Here is a 20,205-nt window from a genome sequence, read left to right as displayed (position 1 = left end):
TGCTGGAGGAATCCGAACAACACACACAAAGCGCTTGAGGATTCCGAACAACACACACAAAATGCTGGAAAACCGAACAACACACACAAAATGCGAGAGGAATCCGAACAATACACACAAAATACTGTAGGAATCCGCACAACATACACAAAATGTTGGAAAACCGAACAACACACAGAAAATGCTGGAGGAATCCGAGCAACACACACAAAATGCTGGAAATCCGAACAAGACACAGAAAATGCTCCGGGAATCCAAACAACACACACAAAATGCTGGGAATCCGAACAGCACACAAACTGCTGGGAATAAAAACAACACACAAAGTGCTGGAGGAATCCGAACAACACACACAAAGTGCGGGAGGATTCCGAACAAAACACACAAAAAGCTGGAAATCTCAACAACACAGACAAAATCCCGGAGGAAACCAAACAACACACACGAAATGCTGGAGAAATCCAAACAAAACACACAACATGCAGGAGGAATCCGAACAACACACACAAAATGCTGGAAATCCGAACAAGACACAGAAAATGCTCCAGGAATCCAAACAACACACACAAAATGCTGGGAATCCGAACAGCACACAAACAGCTGGGAATAAAAACAACACACAAAGTGCTGGAGGAATCCGAACACAACACACAAAATGCTGGAGAAATCCGAAAAACTCATACAAAATGCTGGAATTCCGAACAACATACACAAAATGCCAGAGGAATCTCAACAATACACACAAAATGCAGGAAGAATTCCAAGAACACACACAAACTGCTGGAAGAATTCCAAGAACACACACAAACTGCTGGAGGAAGCCGAACAACACACACAAAATGATGGAGGAATCCGAACAACACACACAAAATGCCAGAAAAATCCGATCAATACAAACAAAATGCTGGAGGAATCCGAACAAATCATACAAAGTACTGGAAATCCGAACAACACGCACAAAATACTGGAGGAAAATGAACAACACACACAAAATGCTGGAGGAATCCGAACAACACACACAAAATGCTGGAGGAATCCGAACAACATACACAAAATGTTGGAAAACCGAACAACACACACAAAATGCCAGAGGAATCCGAACAATACACACAAAATACTGGAGGAATCCGAACAACACACACAAAATGCTGGAGGACTCCCAAGAACACACACTAACTGCTGGAGGAATCCGAACAACACACACAAAATGCTGGAGGAATCCGAACAACATACACAGAATGCTGGAAATCCGAACAACACACAGAAAATGCTGCAGGACTCTGAACAACGCACACAAAATGCTGGAGGAATCCGAACAGCACACACAAAATGCTGGAAATCCGAACAGCACACACAAAATTCAATAGGAATCTGAACAACACACACAAAATACTGGAAATGTGAACAACCCACACAAAATGCTGGAGAAAATGAACAACACACATAAAATGCTGCAGGAATCCGAACAACACTCACAAAGTGCTGGAAAACCGAACAACACACACAAAATGTGAGAGGAATCCGAACAATACACACAAAATACTGGAGGAAACCGAACAACACACACAAAATGCTGGAGGACTCCCAAGAACACACACAAACTGCTGGAGGAATCCGAACAACACACACAAAATGCTGGAGGAATCCGAACACCACACACAAACTGCAACAGGAATCTGAACAACACACACAAAATACTGGAAATGTGAACAACACACACAAAATGCTGGAGAAAATGAACAACACACACAAAATGCTGGAGGAGTCCGAACAACACACACAAAGTGCTGGAGGATTCCGAACAAAACACACAAAAAGCTGGAAATCTCAACAACACAGACAAAATCCCGGAGGAAACCAAACAACACAGACGAAATGCTGGAGAAATCCAAACAAAACACACAACATGCAGGAGGAATCCGAACAACACACACAAAATGCTGGAAATCCGAACAAGACACAGAAAATGCTGGAAAACCGAACAACACACACAAAATGCGAGAGGAATCCGAACAATACACACAAAATACAGTAGGAATCCGTACAACACACACAAAATGCTGGAAATCCGAACAAGACACAGAAAATGCTGGAATTCCGAACAACATACACAAAATGCCAGAGGAATCTCAACAATACACACAAAATGCAGAAAGAATTCCAAGAACACACACAAACTGCTGGAAGAATTCCAAGAACACACACAAACTGCTGGAGGAAGCCGAACAACACACACAAAATGATGGAGGAATCCGAACAACACACACAAAATGCCAGATAAATCCGATCAATACACACAAAATGCTGGAGGAATCCGAACAAATCATACAAAGTACTGGAAATCCGAACAACACGCACAAAATACTGGAGGAAAATGAACAACACACACAAAATGCTGGAGGAATCCGAACAACACACACAAAATGCTGGAGGAATCCGAACAACACACACAAAATGCTGGAGGAATCCGAACAACATACACAAAATGTTGGAAAACCGAATAACACACACAAAATGCTGGAGGACTCCCAAGAACACACACTAACTGCTGGAGGAATCCGAACAACACACACAAAATGCTGGAGGAATCCGAACAACATACACAGAATGCTGGAAATCCGAACAACACACAGAAAATGCTGCAGGACTCTGAACAACGCACACAAAATGCTGGAGGAATCCGAACAGCACACACAAAATGCTGGAAATCCGAACAGCAAACACAAAATTCAATAGGAATCTGAACAACACACACAAAATACTGGAAATGTGAACAACAACACATCAAAATGCTGGAGAAAATGAACAACACACATAAAATGCTGCAGGAATCCGAACAACACACACAAAGTGCTGGAAAACCGAACAACACACACAAAATGTGAGAGGAATCCGAACAATACACACAAAATACTGGAGGAAACCGAACAACACACACAAAGTGCTGCAGGACTCTCAAGAACACACAAAAACTGCTGGAGGAATCCGAACAACACACACAAAATGCTGGAGGACTCCCAAGAACACACACAAACTGCTGGAGGAATACGAACAACACACACAAAATGCTGGAGGAATCCGAACAACATACACAGAATGCTGGAAATCCGAACAACACACAGAAAATGCTGCAGGACTCTGAACAACGCAAACAAAATGCTGGAGGAATCCGAACAGCACACACAAAATGCTGGAAATCCGAACAGCACACACAAAATTCAATAGGAATCTGAACAACACACACAAAATACTGGAAATGTGAACAACACACACAAAATGCTGGAGAAAATGAACAACACACATAAAATGCTGCAGGAATCCGAACAACACTCACAAAGTGCTGGAAAACCGAACAACACACACAAAATGTGAGAGGAATCCGAACAATACACACAAAATACTGGAGGAAACCAAACAACACACACAAAATGCTGGAGGACTCCCAAGAACACACACAAACTGCTGGAGGAATCCGAACAACACACACAAAATGCTGGAGGAATCCGAACACCACACACAAACTGCTGCGAATCCAAACAACACACACAATATGCTGGAAATCCGAACAACACACACAAACTGCAACAGGAATCTGAACAACACACACAAAATACTGGAAATGTGAACAACACACACAAAATGCTGGAGAAAATGAACAACACACACAAAATGCTGGAGGAATCCGAACAACACACACAAAGTGCTGGAGGATTCCGAACAAAACACACGAAAAGCTGGAAATCTCAACAACACAGACAAAATCCCGGAGGAAACCAAACAACACAGACGAAATGCTGGAGGAATTCAAACAAAACACACAACATGCAGGAGGAATCCGAACAACACACACAAAATGCTGGAAATCCGAACAAGACACAGAAAATGCTGGAAAACCGAACAACACACACAAAATGCGAGAGGAATCCGAACAATACACACAAAATACTGTAGGAATCCGAACAACACACACAAAATGCTGGAGGAATCCGAACACCACACACAAACTGCTGCGAATCCAAACAACACACACAACATGCTGGAAGAATCCCAAGAACACAGACAAAATGCTGAAGGAATCCGAACAACTCACAGGAAATGCTGGAAGAATCCGAACAACACACGCAGAGTGCTGGAAATACAAGCAATACACACAAATTGATGGAAGTCCAAACAACACACACAAAATGCTGGAGGAATCCGAACAATACACACAAAATACTGGAGGAAACCGAACAACACACACAAAATGCTGGAGGAATCCGAACACCACACACAAACTGCTGCGAATCCAAACAACAGACACAATATGCTGGAAATCCGAACAACACACACACAAACTGCAACAGGAATCTGAACAACACACACAAAATACTGGAAATGTGAACAACACACACAAAATGCTGGAGAAAATGAACAACACACACAAAATGCTGGAGGAATCCGAACAACACACACAAAGTGCGGGAGGATTCCGAACAAAACACACAAAAAGCTGGAAATCTCAACAACACAGACAAAATCCCGGAGGAAACCAAACAACACACACGAAATGCTGGAGAAATCCAAACAAAACACACAACATGCAGGAGGAATCCGAACAACACACACAAAACGCTGGAAATCCGAACAAGACACAGAAAATGCTCCAGGAATCCAAACAACACACACAAAATGCTGGGAATCCGAACAGCACACAAACTGCTGGGAATAAAAACAACACACAAAGTGCTGGAGGAATCCGAACACAACACACAAAATGCTGGAGAAATCCGAAAAACTCATACAAAATGCTGGAATTCCGAACAACATACACAAAATGCCAGAGGAATCTCAACAATACACACAAAATGCTGGAAGAATTCCAAGAACACACACAAACTGCTGGAAGAATTCCAAGAACACACACAAACTGCTGGAGGAAGCCGAACAACACACACAAAATGATGGAGGAATCCGAACAACACACACAAAATGCCAGAAAAATCCGATCAATACAGACAAAATGCTGGAGGAATCCGAACAAATCATACAAAGTACTGGAAATCCGAACAACACGCACAAAATACTGGAGGAAAATGAACAACACACACAAAATGCTGGAGGAATCCGAACAACACACACAAAATGCTGGAGGAATCCGAACAACATACACAAAATGTTGGAAAACCGAACAACACACACAAAATGCCAGAGGAATCCGAACAATACACACAAAATACTGGAGGAATCCGAACAACACACACAAAATGCTGGAGGACTCTCAAGAACACACACTAACTGCTGGAGGAATCCGAACAACACACACAAAATGCTGGAGGAATCCGAACAACATACACAGAATGCTGGAAATCCGAACAACACACAGAAAATGCTGCAGGACTCTGAACAACGCACACAAAATGCTGGAGGAATCCGAACAACACACACAAAATGCTGGAGGAATCCGAACACCACACACAAACTGCTGCGAATCCAAACAACACACACAACATGCTGGAAGAATCCCAAGAACACAGACAAAATGCTGAAGGAATCCGAACAACTCACAGGAAATGCTGGAAGAATCCGAACAACACACGCAGAGTGCTGGAAATACAAGCAATACACACAAATTGATGGAAGTCCAAACAACACACACAAAATGCTGGAGGAATCCGAACAATACACACAAAATACTGGAGGAAACCGAACAACACACACAAAATGCTGGAGGAATCCGAACACCACACACAAACTGCTGCGAATCCAAACAACAGACACAATATGCTGGAAATCCGAACAACACACACACAAACTGCAACAGGAATCTGAACAACACACACAAAATACTGGAAATGTGAACAACACACACAAAATGCTGGAGAAAATGAACAACACACACAAAATGCTGGAGGAATCCGAACAACACACACAAAGTGTGGGAGGATTCCGAACAAAACACACAAAAAGCTGGAAATCTCAACAACACAGACAAAATCCCGGAGGAAACCAAACAACACACACGAAATGCTGGAGAAATCCAAACAAAACACACAACATGCAGGAGGAATCCGAACAACACACACAAAATGCTGGAAATCCGAACAAGACACAGAAAATGCTCCAGGAATCCAAACAACACACACAAAATGCTGGGAATCCGAACAGCACACAAACTGCTGGGAATAAAAACAACACACAAAGTGCTGGAGGAATCCGAACACAACACACAAAATGCTGGAGAAATCCGAAAAACTCATACAAAATGCTGGAATTCCGAACAACATACACAAAATGCCAGAGGAATCTCAACAATACACACAAAATGCAGGAAGAATTCCAAGAACACACACAAACTGCTGGAAGAATTCCAAGAACACACACAAACTGCTGGAGGAAGCCGAACAACACACACAAAATGATGGAGGAATCCGAACAACACACACAAAATGCCAGAAAAATCCGATCAATACAGACAAAATGCTGGAGGAATCCGAACAAATCATACAAAGTACTGGAAATCCGAACAACACGCACAAAATACTGGAGGAAAATGAACAACACACACAAAATGCTGGAGGAATCCGAACAACACACACAAAATGCTGGAGGAATCCGAACAACATACACAAAATGTTGGAAAACCGAACAACACACACAAAATGCCAGAGGAATCCGAACAATACACACAAAATACTGGAGGAATCCGAACAACACACACAAAATGCTGGAGGACTCCCAAGAACACACACTAACTGCTGGAGGAATCCGAACAACACACACAAAATGCTGGAGGAATCCGAACAACATACACAGAATGCTGGAAATCCGAACAACACACAGAAAATGCTGCAGGACTCTGAACAACGCACACAAAATGCTGGAGGAATCCGAACAGCACACACAAAATGCTGGAAATCCGAACAGCACACACAAAATTCAATAGGAATCTGAACAACACACACAAAATACTGGAAATGTGAACAACCCACACAAAATGCTGGAGAAAATGAACAACACACATAAAATGCTGCAGGAATCCGAACAACACTCACAAAGTGCTGGAAAACCGAACAACACACACAAAATGTGAGAGAAATCCGAACAATACACACAAAATACTGGAGGAAACCGAACAACACACACAAAATGCTGGAGGACTCCCAAGAACACACACAAACTGCTGGAGGAATCCGAACAACACACACAAAATGCTGGAGGAATCCGAACACCGCACACAAACTGCTGCGAATCCAAACAACAGACACAATATGCTGGAAATCCGAACAACACACACAAACTGCAACAGGAATCTGAACAACACACACAAAATACTGGAAATGTGAACAACACACACAAAATACTGGAAATGTGAACAACACACACAAAATGCTGGAGAAAATGAACAACACACACAAAATGCTGGAGGAATCCGAACAACACACACAAAGTGCTGGAGGATTCCGAACAAAACACACAAAAAGCTGGAAATCTCAACAACACAGACAAAATCCCGGAGGAAACCAAACAACACACACAAAATGCTGGAGAAATCCAAACAAAACACACAACATGCAGGAGGAATCCGAACAACACACACAAAATGCTGGAGGAATCCGAACACCACACACAAACTGCTGCGAATCCAAACAACACACACAATATGCTGGAAATCCGAACAACACACACAAACTGCAATAAGAATCCAAACAACACACACAAAATACTGGAAATGCGAACAACACCCACAAAATGCTGGAGGTATCTGAACAACACAGAGAATATTCTGGAGGAATCCGAACAAAACACAGAAAATGTTGGAAATCTGAACAACACACACAAAATGCTGGAGGAATCCAAATAACATCAACAAAATGCTGGAGGAATCAAAACAACTCATACAAAATGCCGGAAATCCGAACAACATACACAGAATGATGGAAATCCGAACAACATACACAGAATGCTGGAAATCCGAACACCACACAGAAAGTGCTGCCGTACTCTGAACAACGCACACAAAATGCTGGAGGAATCCGAACAACACACACAAAATGATGGAAATCCGAACAACACACACAAAATCCTGGAAATCTGAACAACACACAGAAAATGCTCAAGGAGTCTGATCAAAACACACAAAATGCTGGGATCCGAACAACTCCAACAAAATGCTGGAGGAATGCAAACAACACACACAAAATGCTGGGAATCCGAACAGCACACAAACTGCTGGGAATAAAAACAACACACAAAGTGCTGGAGGAATCCGAACACAACACACAAAATGCTGGAGAAATCCGAACAACTCATACAAAATGCTGGAATTCCGAACAACATACACAAAATGCCAGAGGAATCTCAACAATACACACAAAATGCTGGAAGAATTCCAAGAACACACACAAACTGCTGGAGGAAGCCGAACAACACAGACAAAATGCTGGAGGAATCCGAACAACACACACAAAATGCCAGATAAATCCGATCAATACACACAAAATGCTGGAGGAATCCGAACAAATCATACAAAGTACTGGAAATCCGAACAACACGCACAAAATACTGGAGGAAAATGAACAACACACACAAAATGCTGGAGGAATCCGAACAACACACACAAAACACTGGAGGAATCCGAACAACATACAGAAAATGTTGGAAAACCGAACAACACACACAAAATGCCAGAGGAATCCGAACAATACACACAAAATACTGGAGGAAATCGAACAACACACACAAAATACTGGAGGACTCCCAAGAACACACACAAACTGCTGGAGGAATCCGAACAACACACACAAAATGCTGGAGGAATCCGAACAACATACACAGAATGCTGTAAATCCGAACAACACACAGAAAATGCTGCAGGACTCTGAACAACGCACACAAAATGCTGCAGGAATCCGAACAGCACACACAAAGCGCTTGAGGATTCCGAACAACACACACAAAATGCTGGAAAACCGAACAACACACACAAAATGCGAGAGGAATCGGAACAATACACACAAAATACTGTAGGAATCCGAACAACACACACAAAATGCTGGAGGACTCCCAAGAACACACACAAACTCTGGAGGAATCCAAACAACACACACAAAATGCTGGAGGAATCCGAACACCACACACAAACTGCTGTGAATCCAAACAACACAAACAACATGCTGGAAGAATCCCAAGAACACAGACAAAATGCTGAAGGAATCCGAACAACTCACAGGAAATGCTGGAAGAATCCGAACAACACACACAGAGTGCTGGAAATACAAACAATACACACAAATTGATGGAAGTCCAAACAACACACACAAAATGCTGGAGGAATCCGAACAACACACACAAAGCGCTTGAGGATTCCGAACAACACACACAAAATGCTGGAAAACCGAACAACACACACAAAATGCGAGAGGAATCCGAACAATACACACAAAATACTGTAGGAATCCGCACAACATACACAAAATGTTGGAAAACCGAACAACACACAGAAAATGCTGGAGGAATCCGAGCAACACACACAAAATGCTGGAAATCCGAACAAGACACAGAAAATGCTCCGGGAATCCAAACAACACACACAAAATGCTGGGAATCCGAACAGCACACAAACTGCTGGGAATAAAAACAACACACAAAGTGCTGGAGGAATCCGAACAACACACACAAAGTGCGGGAGGATTCCGAACAAAACACACAAAAAGCTGGAAATCTCAACAACACAGACAAAATCCCGGAGGAAACCAAACAACACACACGAAATGCTGGAGAAATCCAAACAAAACACACAACATGCAGGAGGAATCCGAACAACACACACAAAATGCTGGAAATCCGAACAAGACACAGAAAATGCTCCAGGAATCCAAACAACACACACAAAATGCTGGGAATCCGAACAGCACACAAACAGCTGGGAATAAAAACAACACACAAAGTGCTGGAGGAATCCGAACACAACACACAAAATGCTGGAGAAATCCGAAAAACTCATACAAAATGCTGGAATTCCGAACAACATACACAAAATGCCAGAGGAATCTCAACAATACACACAAAATGCAGGAAGAATTCCAAGAACACACACAAACTGCTGGAAGAATTCCAAGAACACACACAAACTGCTGGAGGAAGCCGAACAACACACACAAAATGATGGAGGAATCCGAACAACACACACAAAATGCCAGAAAAATCCGATCAATACAGACAAAATGCTGGAGGAATCCGAACAAATCATACAAAGTACTGGAAATCCGAACAACACGCACAAAATACTGGAGGAAAATGAACAACACACACAAAATGCTGGAGGAATCCGAACAACACACACAAAATGCTGGAGGAATCCGAACAACATACACAAAATGTTGGAAAACCGAACAACACACACAAAATGCCAGAGGAATCCGAACAATACACACAAAATACTGGAGGAATCCGAACAACACACACAAAATGCTGGAGGACTCCCAAGAACACACACTAACTGCTGGAGGAATCCGAACAACACACACAAAATGCTGGAGGAATCCGAACAACATACACAGAATGCTGGAAATCCGAACAACACACAGAAAATGCTGCAGGACTCTGAACAACGCACACAAAATGCTGGAGGAATCCGAACAGCACACACAAAATGCTGGAAATCCAAACAGCACACACAAAATTCAATAGGAATCTGAACAACACACACAAAATACTGGAAATGTGAACAACCCACACAAAATGCTGGAGAAAATGAACAACACACATAAAATGCTGCAGGAATCCGAACAACACTCACAAAGTGCTGGAAAACCGAACAACACACACAAAATGTGAGAGGAATCCGAACAATACACACAAAATACTGGAGGAAACCGAACAACACACACAAAATGCTGGAGGACTCCCAAGAACACACACAAACTGCTGGAGGAATCCGAACAACACACACAAAATGCTGGAGGAATCCGAACACCACACACAAACTGCAACAGGAATCTGAACAACACACACAAAATACTGGAAATGTGAACAACACACACAAAATGCTGGAGAAAATGAACAACACACACAAAATGCTGGAGGAGTCCGAACAACACACACAAAGTGCTGGAGGATTCCGAACAAAACACACAAAAAGCTGGAAATCTCAACAACACAGACAAAATCCCGGAGGAAACCAAACAACACAGACGAAATGCTGGAGAAATCCAAACAAAACACACAACATGCAGGAGGAATCCGAACAACACACACAAAATGCTGGAAATCCGAACAAGACACAGAAAATGCTGGAAAACCGAACAACACACACAAAATGCGAGAGGAATCCGAACAATACACACAAAATACAGTAGGAATCCGAACAACACACACAAAATGCTGGAAATCCGAACAAGACACAGAAAATGCTGGAATTCCGAACAACATACACAAAATGCCAGAGGAATCTCAACAATACACACAAAATGCAGGAAGAATTCCAAGAACACACACAAACTGCTGGAAGAATTCCAAGAACACACACAAACTGCTGGAGGAAGCCGAACAACACACACAAAATGATGGAGGAATCCGAACAACACACACAAAATGCCAGATAAATCCGATCAATACACACAAAATGCTGGAGGAATCCGAACAAATCATACAAAGTACTGGAAATCCGAACAACACGCACAAAATACTGGAGGAAAATGAACAACACACACAAAATGCTGGAGGAATCCGAACAACACACACAAAATGCTGGAGGAATCCGAACAACATAAACAAAACGTTGGAAAACCGAATAACACACACAAAATGCTGGAGGACTCCCAAGAACACACACTAACTGCTGGAGGAATCCGAACAACACACACAAAATGCTGGAGGAATCCGAACAACATACACAGAATGCTGGAAATCCGAACAACACACAGAAAATGCTGCAGGACTCTGAACAACGCACACAAAATGCTGGAGGAATCCGAACAGCACACACAAAATGCTGGAAATCCGAACAGCAAACACAAAATTCAATAGGAATCTGAACAACACACACAAAATACTGGAAATGTGAACAACAACACATCAAAATGCTGGAGAAAATGAACAACACACATAAAATGCTGCAGGAATCCGAACAACACACACAAAGTGCTGGAAAACCGAACAACACACACAAAATGTGAGAGGAATCCGAACAATACACACAAAATACTGGAGGACACCGAACAACACACACAAAGTGCTGCAGGACTCTCAAGAACACACAAAAACTGCTGGAGGAATCCGAACAACACACACAAAATGCTGGAGGACTCCCAAGAACACACACAAACTGCTGGAGGAATACGAACAACACACACAAAATGCTGGAGGAATCCGAACAACATACACAGAATGCTGGAAATCCGAACAACACACAGAAAATGCTGCAGGACTCTGAACAACGCAAACAAAATGCTGGAGGAATCCGAACAGCACACACAAAATGCTGGAAATCCGAACAGCACACACAAAATTCAATAGGAATCTGAACAACACACACAAAATACTGGAAATGTGAACAACACACACAAAATGCTGGAGAAAATGAACAACACACATAAAATGCTGCAGGAATCCGAACAACACTCACAAAGTGCTGGAAAACCGAACAACACACACAAAATGTGAGAGGAATCCGAACAATACACACAAAATACTGGAGGAAACCGAACAACACACACAAAATGCTGGAGGACTCCCAAGAACACACACAAACTGCTGGAGGAATCCGAACAACACACACAAAATGTTGGAGGAATCCGAACACCACACACAAACTTCTGCGAATCCAAACAACACGCACAATATGCTGGAAATCCGAACAACACACACAAACTGCAACAGGAATCTGAACAACACACACAAAATACTGGAAATGTGAACAACACACACAAAATGCTGGAGAAAATGAACAACACACACAAAATGCTGGAGGAATCCGAACAACACACACAAAGTGCTGGAGGATTCCGAACAAAACACACGAAAAGCTGGAAATCTCAACAACACAGACAAAATCCCGGAGGAAACCAAACAACACAGACGAAATGCTGGAGGAATTCAAACAAAACACACAACATGCAGGAGGAATCCGAACAACACACACAAAATGCTGGAAATCCGAACAAGACACAGAAAATGCTGGAAAACCGAACAACACACACAAAATGCGAGAGGAATCCGAACAATACACACAAAATACTGTAGGAATCCGAACAACACACACAAAATGCTGGAGGAATCCGAACACCACACACAAACTGCTGCGAATCCAAACAACACACACAACATGCTGGAAGAATCCCAAGAACACAGACAAAATGCTGAAGGAATCCGAACAACTCACAGGAAATGCTGGAAGAATCCGAACAACACACGCAGAGTGCTGGAAATACAAGCAATACACACAAATTGATGGAAGTCCAAACAACACACACAAAATGCTGGAGGAATCCGAACAATACACACAAAATACTGGAGGAAACCGAACAACACACACAAAATGCTGGAGGAATCCGAACACCACACACAAACTGCTGCGAATCCAAACAACAGACACAATATGCTGGAAATCCGAACAAACACACACACAAACTGCAACAGGAATCTGAACAACAGACACAAAATACTGGAAATGTGAACAACACACACAAAATGCTGGAGAAAATGAACAACACACACAAAATGCTGGAGGAATCCGAACAACACACACAAAGTGCGGGAGGATTCCGAACAAAACACACAAAAAGCTGGAAATCTCAACAACACAGACAAAATCCCGGAGGAAACCAAACAACACACACGAAATGCTGGAGAAATCCAAACAAAACACACAACATGCAGGAGGAATCCGAACAACACACACAAAATGCTGGAAATCCGAACAAGACACAGAAAATGCTCCAGGAATCCAAACAACACACACAAAATGCTGGGAATCCGAACAGCACACAAACTGCTGGGAATAAAAACAACACACAAAGTGCTGGAGGAATCCGAACACAACACACAAAATGCTGGAGAAATCCGAAAAACTCATACAAAATGCTGGAATTCCGAACAACATACACAAAATGCCAGAGGAATCTCAACAATACACACAAAATGCAGGAAGAATTCCAAGAACACACACAAACTGCTGGAAGAATTCCAAGAACACACACAAACTGCTGGAGGAAGCCGAACAACACACACAAAATGATGGAGGAATCCGAACAACACACACAAAATGCCAGAAAAATCCGATCAATACAGACAAAATGCTGGAGGAATCCGAACAAATCATACAAAGTACTGGAAATCCGAACAACACGCACAAAATACTGGAGGAAAATGAACAACACACACAAAATGCTGGAGGAATCCGAACAACACACACAAAATGCTGGAGGAATCCGAACAACATACACAAAATGTTGGAAAACCGAACAACACACACAAAATGCCAGAGGAATCCGAACAATACACACAAAATACTGGAGGAATCCGAACAACACACACAAAATGCTGGAGGACTCCCAAGAACACACACTAACTGCTGGAGGAATCCGAACAACACACACAAAATGCTGGAGGAATCCGAACAACATACACAGAATGCTGGAATTCCGAACAACACACAGAAAATGCTGCAGGACTCTGAACAACGCACACAAAATGCTGGAGGAATCCGAACAGCACACACAAAATGCTGGAAATCCGAACAGCACACACAAAATTCAATAGGAATCTGAACAACACACACAAAATACTGGAAATGTGAACAACCCACACAAAATGCTGGAGAAAATGAACAACACACATAAAATGCTGCAGGAATCCGAACAACACTCACAAAGTGCTGGAAAACCGAACAACACACACAAAATGTGAGAGGAATCCGAACAATACACACAAAATACTGGAGGAAACCGAACAACACACACAAAATGCTGGAGGACTCCCAAGAACACACACAAACTGCTGGAGGAATCCGAACAACACACACAAAATGCTGGAGGAATCCGAACACCACACACAAACTGCAACAGGAATCTGAACAACACACACAAAATACTGGAAATGTGAACAACACACACAAAATGCTGGAGAAAATGAACAACACACACAAAATGCTGGAGGAGTCCGAACAACACACACAAAGTGCTGGAGGATTCCGAACAAAACACACAAAAAGCTGGAAATCTCAACAACACAGACAAAATCCCGGAGGAAACCAAACAACACAGACGAAATGCTGGAGAAATCCAAACAAAACACACAACATGCAGGAGGAATCCGAACAACACACACAAAATGCTGGAAATCCGAACAAGACACAGAAAATGCTGGAAAACCGAACAACACACACAAAATGCGAGAGGAATCCGAACAATACACACAAAATACAGTAGGAATCCGTACAACACACACAAAATGCTGGAAATCCGAACAAGACACAGAAAATGCTGGAATTCCGAACAACATACACAAAATGCCAGAGGAATCTCAACAATACACACAAAATGCAGGAAGAATTCCAAGAACACACACAAACTGCTGGAAGAATTCCAAGAACACACACAAACTGCTGGAGGAAGCCGAACAACACACACAAAATGATGGAGGAATCCGAACAACACACACAAAATGCCAGATAAATCCGATCAATACACACAAAATGCTGGAGGAATCCGAACAAATCATACAAAGTACTGGAAATCCGAACAACACGCACAAAATACTGGAGGAAAATGAACAACACACACAAAATGCTGGAGGAATCCGAACAACACACACAAAATGCTGGAGGAATCCGAACAACACACACAAAATGCTGGAGGAATCCGAACAACATACACAAAATGTTGGAAAACCGAATAACACACACAAAATGCTGGAGGACTCCCAAGAACACACACTAACTGCTGGAGGAATCCGAACAAAACATTCAAAATGCTGGAGGAATCCGAACAACATACACAGAATGCTGGAAATCCGAACAACACACAGAAAATGCTGCAGGACTCTGAACAACGCACACAAAATGCTGGAGGAATCCGAACAGCACACACAAAATGCTGGAAATCCGAACAGCAAACACAAAATTCAATAGGAATCTGAACAACACACACAAAATACTGGAAATGTGAACAACAACACATCAAAATGCTGGAGAAAATGAACAACACACATAAAATGCTGCAGGAATCCGAACAACACACACAAAGTGCTGGAAAACCGAACAACACACACAAAATGTGAGAGGAATCCGAACAATACACACAAAATACTGGAGGAAACCGAACAACACACACAAAGTGCTGCAGGACTCTCAAGAACACACAAAAACTGCTGGAGGAATCCGAACAACACACACAAAATGCTGGAGGACTCCCAAGAACACACACAAACTGCTGGAGGAATACGAACAACACACACAAAATGCTGGAGGAATCCGAACAACATACACAGAATGCTGGAAATCCGAACAACACACAGAAAATGCTGCAGGACTCTGAACAACGCAAACAAAATGCTGGAGGAATCCGAACAGCACACACAAAATGCTGGAAATCCGAACAGCACACACAAAATTCAATAGGAATCTGAACAACACACACAAAATACTGGAAATGTGAACAACACACACAAAATGCTGGAGAAAATGAACAACACACATAAAATGCTGCAGGAATCCGAACAACACTCACAAAGTGCTGGAAAACCGAACAACACACACAAAATGTGAGAGGAATCCGAACAATACACACAAAATACTGGAGGAAACCGAACAACACACACAAAATGCTGGAGGACTCCCAAGAACACACACAAACTGCTGGAGGAATCCGAACAACACACACAAACTGCAACAGGAATCTGAACAACACACACAAAATACTGGAAATGTGAACAACACACACAAAATGCTGGAGAAAATGAACAACACACACAAAATGCTGGAGGAATCCGAACAACACACACAAAGTGCTGGAGGATTCCGAACAAAACACACGAAAAGCTGGAAATCTCAACAACACAGACAAAATCCCGGAGGAAACCAAACAACACAGACGAAATGCTGGAGGAATTCAAACAAAACACACAACATGCAGGAGGAATCCGAACAACACACACAAAATGCTGGAAATCCGAACAAGACACAGAAAATGCTGGAAAACCGAACAACACACACAAAATGCGAGAGGAATCCGAACAATACACACAAAATACTGTAGGAATCCGAACAACACACACAAAATGCTGGAGGAATCCGAACACCACACACAAACTGCTGCGAATCCAAACAACACACACAACATGCTGGAAGAATCCCAAGAACACAGACAAAATGCTGAAGGAATCCGAACAACTCACAGGAAATGCTGGAAGAATCCGAACAACACACGCAGAGTGCTGGAAATACAAGCAATACACACAAATTGATGGAAGTCCAAACAACACACACAAAATGCTGGAGGAATCCGAACAATACACACAAAATACTGGAGGAAACCGAACAACACACACAAAATGCTGGAGGAATCCGAACACCACACACAAACTGCTGCGAATCCAAACAACAGACACAATATGCTGGAAATCCGAACAACACACACACAAACTGCAACAGGAATCTGAACAACACACACAAAATACTGGAAATGTGAACAACACACACAAAATGCTGGAGAAAATGAACAACACACACAAAATGCTGGAGGAATCCGAACAACACACACAAAGTGCGGGAGGATTCCGAACAAAACACACAAAAAGCTGGAAATCTCAACAACACAGACAAAATCCCGGAGGAAACCAAACAACACACACGAAATGCTGGAGAAATCCAAACAAAACACACAACATGCAGGAGGAATCCGAACAACACACACAAAATGCTGGAAATCCGAACAAGACACAGAAAATGCTCCAGGAATCCAAACAACACACACAAAATGCTGGGAATCCGAACAGCACACAAACTGCTGGGAATAAAAACAACACACAAAGTGCTGGAGGAATCCGAACACAACACACAAAATGCTGGAGAAATCCGAAAAACTCATACAAAATGCTGGAATTCCGAACAACATACACAAAATGCCAGAGGAATCTCAACAATACACACAAAATGCTGGAAGAATTCCAAGAACACACACAAACTGCTGGAAGAATTCCAAGAACACACACAAACTGCTGGAGGAAGCCGAACAACACACACAAAATGATGGAGGAATCCGAACAACACACACAAAATGCCAGAAAAATCCGATCAATACAGACAAAATGCTGGAGGAATCCGAACAAATCATACAAAGTACTGGAAATCCGAACAACACGCACAAAATACTGGAGGAAAATGAACAACACACACAAAATGCTGGAGGAATCCGAACAACACACACAAAATGCTGGAGGAATCCGAACAACATACACAAAATGTTGGAAAACCGAACAACACACACAAAATGCCAGAGGAATCCGAACAATACACACAAAATACTGGAGGAATCCGAACAACACACACAAAATGCTGGAGGACTCTCAAGAACACACACTAACTGCTGGAGGAATCCGAACAACACACACAAAATGCTGGAGGAATCCGAACAACATACACAGAATGCTGGAAATCCGAACAACACACAGAAAATGCAGCAGGACTCTGAACAACGCACACAAAATGCTGGAGGAATCCGAACAGCACACACAAAATGCTGGAAATCCGAACAGCACACACAAAATTCAATAGGAATCTGAACAACACACACAAAATACTGGAAATGTGAACAACCCACACAAAATGCTGGAGAAAATGAACAACACACATAAAATGCTGCAGGAATCCGAACAACACTCACAAAGTGCTGGAAAACCGAACAACACACACAAAATGTGAGAGAAATCCGAACAATACACACAAAATACTGGAGGAAACCGAACAACACACACAAAATGCTGGAGGACTCCCAAGAACACACACAAACTGCTGGAGGAATCCGAACAACACACACAAAATGCTGGAGGAATCCGAACACCACACACAAACTGCTGCGAATCCAAACAACAGACACAATATGCTGGAAATCCGAACAACACACACAAACTGCAACAGGAATCTGAACAACACACACAAAATACTGGAAATGTGAACAACACACACAAAATACTGGAAATGTGAACAACACACACAAAATGCTGGAGAAAATGAACAACACACACAAAATGCTGGAGGAATCCGAACAACACACACAAAGTGCTGGAGGATTCCGAACAAAACACACAAAAAGCTGGAAATCTCAACAACACAGACAAAATCCCGGAGGAAACCAAACAACACACACGAAATGCTGGAGAAATCCAAACAAAACACACAACATGCAGGAGGAATCCGAACAACACACTCAAAATGCAGGAAATCCGAACAGGACACAGAAAATGCTCTAGGAATCCAAACAACACACACAAAATGCTGGGAATCCGAACAGCACACAAGCTGCTGGGAATAAAAACAACACACAAAGTGCTGGAGGAATCCGAACACAACACACAAAATGCTGGAGAAATCCGAACAACTCATACAAAATGCTGGAATTCCGAACAACATACACAAAATGCCAGAGGAATCTCAACAATACACACAAAATGCTGGAAGAATTCCAAGAACACACACAAACTGCTGGAGGAAGCCGAACAGCACACTCAAAATGATGGAGGAATCCGAACAACACACACAAAATGCCAGATAAATCCGATCAATACACACAAAATGCTGGAAGAATCCGAACAAATCATACAAAGTACTGGAAATCCGAACAACACGCACAAAATACTGGAGGAAAATGAACAGCACACACAAAATGCTGGAGGAATCAGAACAACACACACAAAATGCGGGAGGAATCCGAACAACATACACAAAATGTTGGAAAACCAAACAACACACACAAACTGCTGGAGGAATCCGAACAACACACACAAAATGCTGGAGGAATCCGAACAACATACAGAAAATGCTGCAGGACTCTGAACAACGCACAGAAAAATGCTGGAGGAATCCGAACAGCACACACAAAATGCTGGAAATCCGAACAGCACACACAAAATTCAATACGAATCTGAACAACATACACAAAATGCTGGAGAAAATGAACAACACACATAAAATGCTGCAGGAATCCGAACACCACACACAAACTGCAA

Source organism: Mobula birostris, chromosome 19 (genome assembly GCF_030028105.1).
Source record: "Mobula birostris isolate sMobBir1 chromosome 19, sMobBir1.hap1, whole genome shotgun sequence".
NCBI lineage: Eukaryota > Metazoa > Chordata > Chondrichthyes > Myliobatiformes > Myliobatidae > Mobula > Mobula birostris.
This window is presented reverse-complemented; position numbering follows the sequence as displayed.